Here is a 15,554-nt window from a genome sequence, read left to right on the forward strand (position 1 = left end):
ACCGTGTTCTTGGTCATTCTTTGAGTAAATAAGTATGTCATCAATGAAAACAATGACAAACTTGTCAAGGTATGGTCCACACACTCGGTTCATAAGGTCCATGAACACAGCTGGTGCATTAGTTAAACCAAACGGCATGACCATAAACTCGTAATGACCGTAACGTGTTCTGAAAGCAGTCTTTGGAATATCATCTTCTTTCACCCGCATTTGATGATACCCAGAACGTAAGTCAATCTTTGAATAAACAGACGAGCCTTGTAGTTGATCAAATAAGTCATCGATTCTCGGTAGTGGGTAGCGGTTCTTGATGGTAAGTTTGTTCAACTCTCGGTAGTCGATACACAACCTGAATGTACCATCTTTCTTCTTGACAAACAAAACAGGAGCTCCCCATGGTGATGTGCTTGGTCGAATGAAACCACGCTCTAAAAGTTCTTGTAATTGGCTTTGCAGTTCTTTCATCTCGCTGGGTGCGAGTCTGTAAGGAGCACGAGCTATTGGTGCAGCTCCTGGTACAAGATCTATTTGAAATTCAACGGATCGATGTGGGGGTAATCCCGGTAATTCTTTCGGAAATACATCGGGAAATTCTTTTGCGACGGGAACATCATTGATGCTCTTTTCTTCAGTTTGTACTTTCTCGACGTGTGCTAGAACAGCATAGCAACCTTTTCTTATTAGTTTTTGTGCCTTCAAATTACTAATAAGATGTAGCTTCGTGTTGCCCTTTTCTCCGTACACCATTAAGGGTTTTCCTTTTTCTCGTATAATGCGAATTGCATTTTTGTAACAAACGATCTCTGCTTTCACTTCTTTCAACCAGTCCATACCGATTATCACATCAAAACTCCCTAACTCTACTGGTATCAAGTCAATCTTAAATGTTTCGCTAACCAGTTTAATTTCTCGATTCGGACATATATTATCTGCTGAAATTAATTTACCATTTGCTAATTCGAGTAAAAATTTACTATCCAAAGGCGTCAATGGACAACTTAATTTAGCACAAAAATCTCTACTCATATAGCTTCTATCCGCACCTGAATCAAATAAAACGTAAGCAGGTTTATTGTCAATAAGAAACGTACCCGTAATAAGCTCCGGGTCTTCCTGTGCCTCTACCGCATTAATATTGAAAACTCTTCCACGGCCTTGTCCATTCGTGTTCTCCTGGTTCGGGCAATTTCTAATAATGTGGCCTGGTTTTCCACATTTATAACAAACTACATTGGCATAACTTGCTCCGACACTACTTGCTCCGCCATTACTCGTTCCGACACCATTTGTTCCTTTCGTTCTATTAACCCCTGGTCCGTAGACCTCACACTTCGCCGCGCTATGACCATTTATTTTACACTTGTTGCAAAATTTGGTGCAGAACCCCGAGTGATACTTTTCACACCTTTGGCATAGCTGCTTCTGATTGTTGTTGTTGTTGCGGTTATTATTGTTGTTGGGATGATTGTTGTAGTTGCTGTTGCTGTTGTTGTTGTTGTTGTTATTGTTGGGCCGTTTGTTGTAGTTGCGATTGATGTTGCGATTGTTGGGATAATTGTTGCGATTATTGTTGTAATTGCTGTTGTTGTTGTATTGGTGATTCTTATCACCGTTTTCCTCCCACTTTCTTTTGACTTGCTTCACATTGGCCTCTTCAGCAGTCTGTTCTTTAATTCTTTCTTCAATCTGGTTCACTAGTTTGTGAGCCATTCTACATGCCTGTTGTATAGAGGCGGGCTCGTGTGAACTTATATCTTCTTGGATTCTTTCCGGTAATCCTTTCACAAATGCGTCGATCTTCTCTTCCTTATCTTCGAATGCTCCCGGACACAATAGGCACAATTCTGTGAATCGTCTTTCGTACGTGGTAATATCAAATCCTTGGGTTCGTAACCCTCTAAGTTCTGTCTTGAGCTTATTGACCTCGGTTCTGGGACGGTACTTCTCGTTCATCAAGTGCTTGAATGCTGACCACGGTAGTGCGTACGCATCGTCTTGTCCCACTTGCTCTAGATAGGTATTCCACCATGTTAACGCAGAACCTATGAAGGTATGCGTAGCGTACTTCACTTTGTCCTCTTCAGTACACTTACTTATGGCAAACACCGATTCGACCTTCTCGGTCCACCGTTTCAATCCGATCGGTCCTTCGGTTCCATCAAATTCCAAAGGTTTGCCGGCAGTGAATTCTTTGTAGGTGCATCCTACACGATTTCCTGTACTGCTAGATCCAAGGTTATTGTTGGTATGTAGCGCAGCCTGTACTGCGGCTATGTTTGAAGCTAGAAAAGTACGGAATTCCTCTTCATTCATATTCACGGTGTGTCGAGTAGTCGGTGCCATTTCCTTCAAAATTGTCAAATGGAACAAGTTAATCATACAGAATATTAAGAGTAGTTAATAGTATTTCGTAGCATAATATGAACTCATTTATAAAAGCTTTTTCTTCATATTAGCGTTTTATAAGTTTAAATTCGGGTAGTACCTACCCGTTAAGTTCATACTTAGTAGCTAATATACAATTCAACTACTACAATTCTATATGAAAAACTGATTATAATAATATTTCGCGTTCAAACTTTTATACAATATTTTACAAACTTACAATACCGCTTATTTTACATAAAGCATGAAATATAGCACACAATAACTTTGATACAAGATAGTTGTGAAGACAATTCTAGCTAGTACACAAGTCGTTCAGCAAAGGCAATAAAGACACGTAATTCATACGTCCAGAAACAAGTCATGCATTCTGGTTTTACTAGGACTACTTCCCATCCTTGGTCTTGTGCAACATAACCGTTATGGCCGTTGATAAGACAGCGTGTTGTAACGTCATCAAAGGGACGAGGGTTACGTAATGTCCAACAGTCCCGTAATAATCTAAAAACCTCATTTCTTACCCCAATTACCGACTCCGTCACTTGTGGAAACGTTTTGTTTAATAGTTGTAGCCCGATGTTCTTGTTCTCACTTTGGTGAGAAGCGAACATTACTAATCCGTAAGCATAACATGCTTCTTTATGTTGCATGTTAGCCGCTTTTTCTAAATCACGAAGTCCAATATTCGGATATATTGAGTCAAAATAATTTCTTAACCCGTTGCGTAAAATAGCATTTGGGTTCCCCGCAATATATGCCTCAAAGTAAACACATCGTAACTTATGGGTTTCCCAATGTGATATCCCCCATCTTTCAAACGAAAGTCTCTTATAAACCAAGACATTCTTGGAACGTTCTTCGAATGTCTTACAAACTGATCTCGCCTTAAATAGTTGTGCCGAAGAATTCTGGCCGACTCTAGACAAGATTTCATCAATCATGTCTCCGGGTAGGTCTCTTAAAATATTGGGTTGTCTATCCATTTTGTGTTTTTAAACTGTAAAATAGCCAAGAGTTAGATTCATAAAAAAATACTTATTAATACAAGCAATTTTTACATATATCATAAAGCATAAGAACACTATATTACATATATTACACCACACGAATACAACTATCTTATTCCGACTCGCTCGTTTCTTCTTCTTCGGTTTTGGTTCGTTTTGCCAAGTTTCTAGGGATATATGATGTTCCCCTAATACGAGCCGTCGTTGTCCACATTGGTTTAGAAAAACCTGGTGGTTTAGAGGTTCCCGGGTCATTGTTACAACTTAAGGACTTCGGGGGTTGACGATACATATAAAGTTCATCGGGGTTAGAATTAGATTTCTCTATTTTTATGCCCTTTCCCTTATTATTTTCTTTTGCCTTTTTAAATTCAGTTGGGGTAATTTCTATAACATCATCGGAATTCTCGTCGGAATCCGATTCATCGGAGAATTGGTAATCCTCCCAATATTTTGCTTCCTTGGCGGAAACACCATTGACCATAATTAACTTTGGTCGGTTGGTTGAGGATTTTCTTTTACTTAACCGTTTTATTATTTCCCCCACAGGTTCTATTTCTTCATCCGGTTCCGATTCTTCTTCCGGTTCCGATTCTTCTTCCGGTTCCGACTCTTCTTCCGGTTCCTCTTCGGGAACTTGTGAATCAGTCCACAAATCATTCCAATTTACATTTGACTCTTCATTATTATTAGGTGAGTCAATGGGACTTGTTCTAGAGGTAGACATCTATCACATAATATCAAACACGTTAAGAGATTAATATATCACATAATATTCATATGTTAAAAATATATAGTTTCCAACAAAAATGTTAAGCAATCATTTTTAAAGAAAACACGGTCGAAGTCCAGACTCACTAATGCATCCTAACAAACTCGATAAGACACACTAATGCAAATTTTCTGGTTCTCTAAGACCAACGCTCGGATACCAACTGAAATGTCCCGTTCTTATTGATTAAAAACGTTCCATATTAATTGATTTCGTTGCGAGGTTTTGACCTCTATATGAGACGTTTTTCAAAGACTGCATTCATTTTTAAAACAAACCATAACCTTTATTTCATAAATAAAGGTTTAAAAAGCTTTACGTAGATTATCAAATAATGATAATCTAAAATATCCTGTTTACACACGACCATTACATAATGGTTTACAATACAAATATGTTACATCGAAATCAGTTTCTTGAATGCAGTTTTTACACAATATCATACAAACATGGACTCCAAATCTTGTCCTTATTTTAGTATGCAACAGCGGAAGCTCTTAATATTCACCTGAGAATAAACATGCTTTAAACGTCAACAAAAATGTTGGTGAGTTATAGGTTTAACCTATATATATCAAATCGTAACAATAGACCACAAGATTTCATATTTCAATACACATCCCATACATAGAGATAAAAATCATTCATATGGTGAACACCTGGTAACCGACAATAACAAGATGCATATATAAGAATATCCCCATCATTCCGGGACACCCTTCGGATATGATATAAATTTCGAAGTACTAAAGCATCCGGTACTTTGGATGGGGTTTGTTAGGCCCAATAGATCTATCTTTAGGATTCGCGTCAATTAGGGTGTCTGTTCGCTAATTCTTAGATTACCAGACTTAATAAAAAGGGGCATATTCGATTTCGATAATTCAACCATAGAATGTAGTTTCACGTACTTGTGTCTATTTTGTAAATCATTTATAAAACCTGCATGTATTCTCATCCCAAAAATATTAGATTTTAAAAGTGGGACTATAACTCACTTTCACAGATTTTTACTTCGTCGGGAAGTAAGACTTGGCCACTGGTTGATTCACGAACCTATAACAATATATACATATATATCAAAGTATGTTCAAAATATATTTACAACACTTTTAATATATTTTGATGTTTTAAGTTTATTAAGTCAGCTGTCCTCGTTAGTAACCTACAACTAGTTGTCCACAGTTAGATGTACAGAAATAAATCGATAAATATTATCTTGAATCAATCCACGACCCAGTGTATACGTATCTCAGTATTGATCACAACTCAAACTATATATATTTTGGAATCAACCTCAACCCTGTATAGCTAACTCCAACATTCACATATAGAGTGTCTATGGTTGTTCCGAAATATATATAGATGTGTCGACATGATAGGTCGAAACATTGTATACGTGTCTATGGTATCTCAAGATTACATAATATACAATACAAGTTGATTAAGTTATGGTTGGAATAGATTTGTTACCAATTTTCACGTAGCTAAAATGAGAAAAATTATCCAATCTTGTTTTACCCATAACTTCTTCATTTTAAATCCGTTTTGAGTGAATCAAATTGCTATGGTTTCATATTGAACTCTATTTTATGAATCTAAACAGAAAAGTATAGGTTTATAGTCGGAAAAAATAAGTTACAAGTCGTTTTTGTAAAGGTAGTCATTTCAGTCGAAAGAACGACGTCTAGATGACCATTTTAGAAAACATACTTCCACTTTGAGTTTAACCATAATTTTTGGATATAGTTTCATGTTCATAATAAAAATCATTTTCTCTGAATAACAACTTTTAAATCAAAGTTTATCATAGTTTTTAATTAACTAACCCAAAACAGCCCGCGGTGTTACTACGACGGCGTAAATCCGGTTTTACGGTGTTTTTCGTGTTTCCAGGTTTTAAATCATTAAGTTAGCATATCATATAGATATAGAACATGTGTTTAGTTGATTTTAAAAGTCAAGTTAGAAGGATTAACTTTTGTTTGCGAACAAGTTTAGAATTAACTAAACTATGTTCTAGTGATTATAAGTTTAAACCTTCGAATAAGATAGCTTTATATGTATGAATCGAATGATGTTATGAACATCATTACTACCTTAATTTCCTTGGATAAACCTACTGGAAAAGAGAAAAATGGATCTAGCTTCAATGGATCCTTGGATGGCTCGAAGTTCTTGAAGCAGAATCATGACACCAAAACAAGTTCAAGTAAGATCATCACTTGAAATAAGATTGTTATAGTTATAGAAATTGAACCAAAGTTTGAATATGATTATTACCTTGTATTAGAATGATAACCTACTGTAAGAAACAAAGATTTCTTGAGGTTGGATGATCACCTTACAAGATTGGAAGTGAGCTAGCAAACTTGAAAGTATTCTTGATTTTATGAAACTAGAACTTTTGGAATTTATGAAGAACACTTAGAACTTGAAGATAGAACTTGAGAGAGATCAATTAGATGAAGAAAATTGAAGAATGAAAGTGTTTGTAGGTGTTTTTGGTCGTTGGTGTATGGATTAGATATAAAGGATATGTAATTTTGTTTTCATGTAAATAAGTCATGAATGATTACTCATATTTTTGTAATTTTATGAGATATTTCATGCTAGTTGCCAAATGATGGTTCCCACATGTGTTAGGTGACTCACATGGGCTGCTAAGAGCTGATCATTGGAGTGTATATACCAATAGTACATACATCTAAAAGCTGTGTATTGTACGAGTACGAATACGGGTGCATACGAGTAGAATTGTTGATGAAACTGAACGAGGATGTAATTGTAAGCATTTTTGTTAAGTAGAAGTATTTTGATAAGTGTATTGAAGTCTTTCAAAAGTGTATAAATACATATTAAAACACTACATGTATATACATTTTAACTGAGTCGTTAAGTCATCGTTAGTCGTTACATGTAAGTGTTGTTTTGAAACCTTTAGGTTAACGATCTTGTTAAATGTTGTTAACCCAATGTTTATAATATCAAATGAGATTTTAAATTATTATATTATCATGATATTATCATGTATGAATATCTCTTAATATGATATATATACATTAAATGTCTTTACAACGATAATCGTTACATATATGTCTCGTTTAAAAATCATTAAGTTAGTAGTCTTGTTTTTACATATGTAGTTCATTGTTAATATACTTTATGATATGTTTTCTTATCATAGTATCATGTTAACTATATATATATATCCATATATATGTCATCATATAGTTTTTACAAGTTTTAACGTTCGTGAATCACCGATCAACTTGGGTGGTCAATTGTCTATATGAAACATATTTCAATTAATCAAGTCTTAACAAGTTTGATTGCTTAACATGTTGGAAACATTTAATCATGTAAATATCAATCTCAATTAATATATATAAACATGGAAAAGTTCGGGTCACTACATTATCGATAATAATAATAATAATCATTTTATTAATAATACTAAAATGATAATAATAATGATATTTTATAATAACAATGATATTTCTATTAAAATGATAATTTTAGTATTAACAATACTTTTAATAATAATATTGATAAAAATAATAAAAACGATATTTTTACCTAAATCAATATCTTATAATATTTTAATTTCATCATGATACTTATACTGATTATTTCCTAATCAATTTGTTTAATAGCTTTTAGTCCTCTTTTATATCGCATTCAAAGTAATGATAATTATAGTAATCATAATAATTAGTTGATACTAATATTAGTTTTAATGATAATGATATTAATAATAATAATTATAATAATAATAATACTAATGATAATACTAATAATAATAATAATAATAATAATAATAATAATAATAATAATAATAATAATAATAATAATAATAATAATAATAAGATAATGATAATAATATTAATAATATCCTTAATGTTAATAATGGTAGTAATAATAATAACAATAACAATTTTTAATGATAATACTTATAACGATAATGATAATAATAATAATAATAATAATAATAATAATAATAATAATAATAATAATAATAATAATAATAATAATTATTATTATTATTATTATTATTATTATTAGATAATAATAATAACGACGATAATAACGACGATAGTAAAAATAACAATCATTTTAATTATAATTCAGTTGACTATATCTTTTAATCCGTTCATCGAAACATACGCTTTCTAAATGAAGAGTTATTAATTTTTCGTCAGCTTTCCAACGACATGCATATCATATACATTATCTCAGTAGCATATGTATCTAATTTGTGATTTATCATAAACTATCTAATGGTGAAATTAAGCATACAAGCATGCATAATCCTATATACTCGAGCACTTGTCAGGGATACACTATTTAATATATAAAAGATAAGATATGAATGCTCACGTATCAATATTGTGATTCAATATTGCAGGAAAATACGTAGTCATAACGGAAATGATAAACACTAGATTGATCTCACGAGCATACCCTCGAATAATACTCATCACCTCCATAGCTATAACCCATAATTTCCTTAGTTCTATCCCGCTCGAAAAACCCGTTTGAAATAACTCGCTCATGACCTCGTCGTAGTATTTTATGTATAATACTACTAATAATAATAAGATTAATAATAATATTAATCTTAATAATAATAATAATAATAATAATATATATATTTATATAAAGAGATATTGAGACGAGAGAAGTAAATGGATGAATGAATTCAGCTCGAAGCAAAATCGCGTTTTAAAGGAAGTTAAGCTCACCTAACCCCCCATGCGATCACATAGGGTTTGAATGGTATAGCCATGCGATCGCATGGCTAAGTGAAAATGGCCACATTCAAATTATTTAACCTGCCGACACTTTATATTATTTTAATATATATATATTATATTTAATTTATAGAATTATTTATATATTATATTAAATTCACGTACATAGTTAATTTGTAAATTTAGTTCCAATGAATTGTACGTTGTCACTCGACTTATGTTTCGGTTTTGATTTCTCGAACGTCCTTTCGTACGCTGAAAAAACCTGTTCTTTACATTTCACGATGTGTACCTTTAACAATAATTAAACTTAATTCACCAATAACTATATCACTCTAAGTGTAACTTATTCAATTAAGTGTTTTGGTCATTTGCTTCTATAAATCATCGTTTCGCTACATATACATATATATATAATAGTATTTTTAAATCAAAATGTTTTATATCTAGTTAATATTATATTTAATCATTTAGTAAAATATATAAAATATATATATATATATATATATATATATATATATATATATATATATATATATATATATATATATATATATGGTATGAATCATTTATATACTAGCGTTTACTCTAACTTGTCAAATATTCTAATTACTAATCGAATACTAATATCATTTACTAAATAATTCAAAATGTATAAACACATTTTTAATCACATGTTGCAAGTTATTTATTTATATTCAATTAAATCACTGACCGTTTTTATTTATAACTTGTCAAAAGGTTTCTAGAAAGATTATAAATTTTATGATCACGTTAAAACATTTATCTTTATTAAAATGGCTCGGTAACAATTTATCAAAAGTGGTTCCAGATATTTATAAAGTTATATTCTTTTTAAAGAAGACGTTACACTTAAATCCTTTTATACAATTTCTAAAATTCATAATAATAAAAGATAATGATAATAACCTTAACAATCTATTTCTTGACATTTATATTTTTAGATCTTCATATATATATATATATATATATATATATATATATATATATATATATATATATATATATATATATATATATATGTATATGTATATATATATATACATATATATATGTATATATATATATGTATATATATATCCATATATATATATATATATATATATATATATATATATATATATATATATATATATTACGAGAAAATTAATATTGTTTCCTTTTATATATTCAAAACGTTTTTGGTAACAAAGTTCTTCAAGATAGAAAAACATTTTCATACGCTTGAAACTAAATCGAGTAATTATAAATTTAGTTTTTCCAGAATCAGTTATATTCCAAATCATTCTTTAAAAAGGTTTTATCTATATCGTAAAACGTTGTCAATATTATGAAAATTAATTCAACTTATCAAGAGGTATGAGACAATCATTGTAAAGCATGTATTGAAAGTTAAGCAGGAATTTCCACTAACTTTTGTCTATTTCTCGTTAATTGACACTTTGTTCCCATTTGTAGTTTACTTTACCAATTATTCTGAATACCATTAAAAAGAAACGATTTCTCAAATCAACGTGGACCTCATCACAGAGACCCGTAACAATATCATAATCCTTAAGAGACTTGATAAATATCTTTTAATTCAATCGCTTGACATTATTTTTTAACTTTGATATTTCAATATATTAAATAGATATGGAAACCAATAAGTTTAACGTATGGTATCATACACGTAATACTTTGTTAATGTTTTCAATTAATATTTATATACATATAATTATATATGCACATCAAGTTAAATATAATTGTTCGTGAATCGTCGAGAATAGTCAAAGGATAATTGAATACATGAACACAGTTCAAAGTTTTTGAGATTTCAACATTACAGACTCTGCTTATCGTGTCAGAAACATTAAATCATTTAAAGATTATATTTAAATTTGATCGGAAATTTCTGGGTTGTCACACACGTAATCTCTTATATAATGAAAGAGGCATAACACTCACACTCGCACCTAAATCTGATAGTGCATCATACATGACACAATCACTAAGTTGACAAGGAACAATAAATTCACCCGGATCACCCAACTTGGGTGGAAGTTTTGGTGGAACTGTCCTCACCGGATTTATTTTTAAGGTTTTTGTTTCTTGCAATTTCTTATTCTTCTTCTTCATTCCAAAGGTATCACAAACTTTATTACCTATCACTTACTCATACTCAACTCCTTTTCTTGAAAACGGGATAGGTGGTCTGTATGGTGCCACCACTGGCTTTACATACTCAGATGGTGGTGGTATTGTAACTTCTTCATTGTTACTCATATCTAAAACCTTCCCATCTTCCGGTGCTGGTTTTTCAGAATTTGTTGACACCATATTAACATTCTCATTCTGAGGATTTACTTCAGTATTACTCGGTAGCTTTCCTTGTTCCCTCTCACTCATCATGCTAGTAAGAGTACCTATGTGTTTTTCTAGATTCAAAATGGAAGCTTGTTGAGTTCTAAATGACTGATCAAACCTCTCATTCGTTTGGGTTTGAGTTGTAATAAATTGTGTTTGAGATTCAACTAGCTTTTGTACCATTTCTTCCAGATTTGACTTTTTCTCTTCGGTTTGTTGTGGTGGTTTATACAAGCTAGGTCTTTGTTGATTGAAAGTGTTGTTTTGAGTTGGTTGGTTATTCGGACCTTGTTGTTGTACGAGTTATTGTTGGGTCCATATGGATTGTAAAGAATTTTTTGATTTCGATTGAAGTTTGGCCTTGGAAGTTGATAATTATTTTGATAATTATTTCCCGGCCTTTGGTTCATGTAGGAAACATTCTCACGTTGTTTCATCTTTTGCTCAATGTGACAATCTTTCGTTAAGTGCGGTCTACCGCATTGCTCTCAACTGATTCGTATTGCGTGAATATCGTTAGTCATCTTTTCCATTCATCTCTCGAAAGCATCTATTTTTGCGGAAACAGAATCAAAGTCATGGCTAGAATCGGCTCTAGCCACTTTAGATGAATTAAAGATATCTTTTTCCTGATGCCATTCATGTGAGTGGGAAGCTGTATTATCAATTATTTTGTGAGCTTCGGTAGCGGTTTTCTTCATAATGGAACCACCAGCTGCTGTGTCGATGTCTTTTCGTGTGGTGACGTCAACGCCTTTATAGAATATTTGCACTATTTGAAAAGTATCTAGACCGTGTTGAGGACATCCTCTCAACATCCTTCTGAATCTTGTCCACGCCTCATATAGCGTTTCCTTTGGCTTTTGCACAAACGTGGAAATTTCTCCTTGAAGTCTCACGGCTTTAGATGCCGGAAAGAATCTTTTAAGAAATTTCTCAACTAAAACATCCCATGTGTCAATCTCTCCTTCAGGTAACGATCCTAACCAATCTTTGGCTTCTCCCTTTAAAGTCCAGGGGAACAACATAAGATAAATAGTTTCATCCTTAGCTTCTCGGATTTAAATAGATTACAAATCCTATTAAAGGTTCGAAGATGTTCGTTTGGATCTTCTTTTGTTGTACCACTAGTGACCATGTGTAGGATTTTTCCTTTGATTTCAAAATCTGGCGTATTAACATCCGACTGAATAATGGCGTGACCTTGGCCCATGCGTGTGGCTCTCATTCGGTCTTCCATACTTTGAGGTTCCGTTATTTCCATATTTGAATTTGTTGAATTTAAATCATTAGAAGATTCTGATTTAACGGTTTGTAGTTCAGGAGGAATTATTAGTGGTTTAAGATCTTGGAATTGTCCTTGAATATCCTCCAGGTTTTCAATTGTGAAGTCGGGTTCAAAAAATGGATTATCGAAAATTTAAGTTGGAGATCTTGTTTGACTAGATGATGATTATAAAGAAAAATCAATGACGGCAATATTAGCTAGATGTCTTGATCGAGTTACAGGTGGTGAATGTATGAAAGGTGGTGAACGTTTTGCTCGGTACATTCACTGAATATCCTATTAGTTATAAAAATAAAAATTATATAAGTTATCAAATTAATAGACTTTTCTGATTTTGCCCACGTTTCGAATAGCCAATAGATGCAGCAGGTAGCTAGGACCCTTTAAATCGGAAGCTCACAACTCGCCACTAACAAATCCAACTATTACTACGAACCAGAAATTTGGTGTCTATCGATTTAATCGCTTTTTATAATTTTTCGTCGAAATTTAAAGAAGATAAAAATCTATGTCCTAAAAACTAGAGCGTAGAAATAAAAAAGAAAAAGCGCATCGAAAAACGTCGAAAATAAAAAAATTAAAAAAGAAAAACGTCGAAACTTAAAAGTCTAAAAATTAAATCTAAAAAGTTGCGCCTAAAGGTATTAAGGCTTAAAAGGAATTCTATTTTGAAAACGAAAATAAACTTAATTTAGGCACTAAAATATATAAACGGCGTCGCAAAATTCTAAAGCGCCTAAATCTTAATTCTAAAGAAAAAGCACTTAAGGAATTTTACGGCAAAATCTAAAAACAAGAAATATAAAAATAACTACGGAAAAATACTAAACTTAAAACTATATAACGAACGATAAATATACAAATTAGGAATAAAAAGCTACAAAATATAAAAAGGAACTAAATTTATAAAAATACAATAAAAATATTATTTTTATATTATTTATATAAAAGGATTAAATTTTTTTAATTAATAAAACTAATAAAACTTAAATTACAAATTAAAACTAAAAACTAAACTAATTAATATTTTAATTAAACCATAATTAAAATTAATTAATAATAATTATTTATAAAAACCCTACCGTATTAATTAGTCCGAGGATCAGACTTGTCCAGTCACACCATGCGATCGCATGGCCCAGCAAACTAGAAATGATTTCGGGCTTAAATCAGTTTCGGCCCAACTTTAATATTTATTTGTTTTTTTGATTTTCAAAAATATATATTTAGAATATTTATAAAATAAAATAAACTTATATTTTACAATCTAAAAATAAAAATACTAATTAATTTTATAAATTATGAACAAAATCTTTAAGAATATGCTTTTTTTAAACACTTATATAAAATGTTTTTATGAAATAAGAAATAATATATTTTTACAAAAAAATATAGTTTTAATAAAATATAGCATTTTTCACTGCGTCCCTGGCAGCGGCGCCAAAAACTTGATGTGCGAGCGGAGGTGTACGAAATACTATTATTTTTAATATGAAATACGGTACAATTTACACAAGTTTTAATTATTTATATAGATGGGATATACCTAAACCTTGCTACAACACTATAGGCAGTGTACCTAATCGTAGAGTAGTGAAGTTTTAGTAAGTCCGGTTCGTTCCATAGGGAGCTAGTCATTACATACTATATTTTTATAAAACTATATTTATACAAAATATATATAATTATATATAGGTAGTAATATTATAAAAGGGGTTTACCGTTTAATGACCGGTTTGTCGATTTTATATTTTAAGTGTAAAGATAAATGACGACAATTAAAGTGCGTAAAATAAATAACAATATTAAAATGACAATAAAATGACAGTAAATAAAAGTACGATGAGAAATACAATAAAAGAATTATGCTCATTTAAAATTCCGTAATCATGATGTTTGACGTTTTGATTTTATTTTATTACCCTGGGTTTATTATCCTTTGTCCTGGATTTATTTCAAACCCATATGGTTTTTGTCCATAATAGTCCATCGGTCATAATTATAAAATGCTCGTCAAATTAACCTTATACCCGGAGTCAAATATTCCAACTAATTAGGGATTTAGACTGTAACAAGGTTTTAATACTTTGTTAATTACACACCAGGTTATCGACTGTATGTAATCCATGGTTTTAATACTTTGTTAACAATTACACCAATTACCCTTATATGTAATCCACCCCTGTTTTAATTAGTCCATGATATATTAATTTATTCATTTGGCCAAAATGAATAATAAATTACCCAATCCAATTGATTAATTAAATGATTGTAAAAGATGTCGTATAAATGTCACTAAATAGGACATTCATAATCATTTAATAATTATTAGATTAAATAATTTGAGAATGGGTTTAACATATTCCAATTAGTTGTCATTCTATTAGACGATTACCCCCATCCATTAATAGTCCATAGTCCAATGTCCACAAGTGTCGGTCTTTTGGCTAAACCCTAATTATGGTCCAAAGCCCAATAACCCCATGTTAATATTTAGTCCAACATCACGATTACTTCGGCTCAAATAAGCATAATAATAACTTAGTTACGAGACATTAATGTTTTATAGTGATTATTATTAAAAGGAAGAGCATAGCTTACAGTGATTATTAATCGCGTAGCGTTACACGGACAGAGTTTTGACTTTAAAACCCGTAAAACATTTCTTACAATATCCCAATTATTATTAATCTTATACTAAACTTAATATTTTAAATATAAATATAGATTACAGAAAGAAAGAGAGAAAATAAGAGTTGAAGGTGTGTGTAACTCGTCTGAAAAATTTCTCAATTTATAGACTTGGCCAGGGATTTGGGGCCATGCGATCGCATGGCTTTGATGCCTTATTCCCATGCGATCGCATGAAAGGCTGCTCCAGCTCACCTTGTTGATTTAAACGTGGGAGGCTACTGATTAAATTAATATATATATATATATATATATATATATATATATATATATATATATATATATATATA

General features: G+C 31.2%; 1 non-coding gene across 1 annotated transcript; it reads left to right on the plus strand.

Moving 5' to 3' along the window:
* Nucleotides 1-12,074: 12,074 nt before the first annotated feature.
* Nucleotides 12,075-12,181, plus strand: LOC139879017 (small nucleolar RNA R71). The gene has a single exon (XR_011769873.1). It is a non-coding gene; the product is annotated as a small nucleolar RNA R71 (small nucleolar RNA).
* Nucleotides 12,182-15,554: the final 3,373 nt, after the last annotated feature.

Source organism: Rutidosis leptorrhynchoides, chromosome 11, assembly GCF_046630445.1.
Source record: "Rutidosis leptorrhynchoides isolate AG116_Rl617_1_P2 chromosome 11, CSIRO_AGI_Rlap_v1, whole genome shotgun sequence".
Classification (NCBI taxonomy): Eukaryota; Viridiplantae; Streptophyta; class Magnoliopsida; order Asterales; family Asteraceae; genus Rutidosis; species Rutidosis leptorrhynchoides.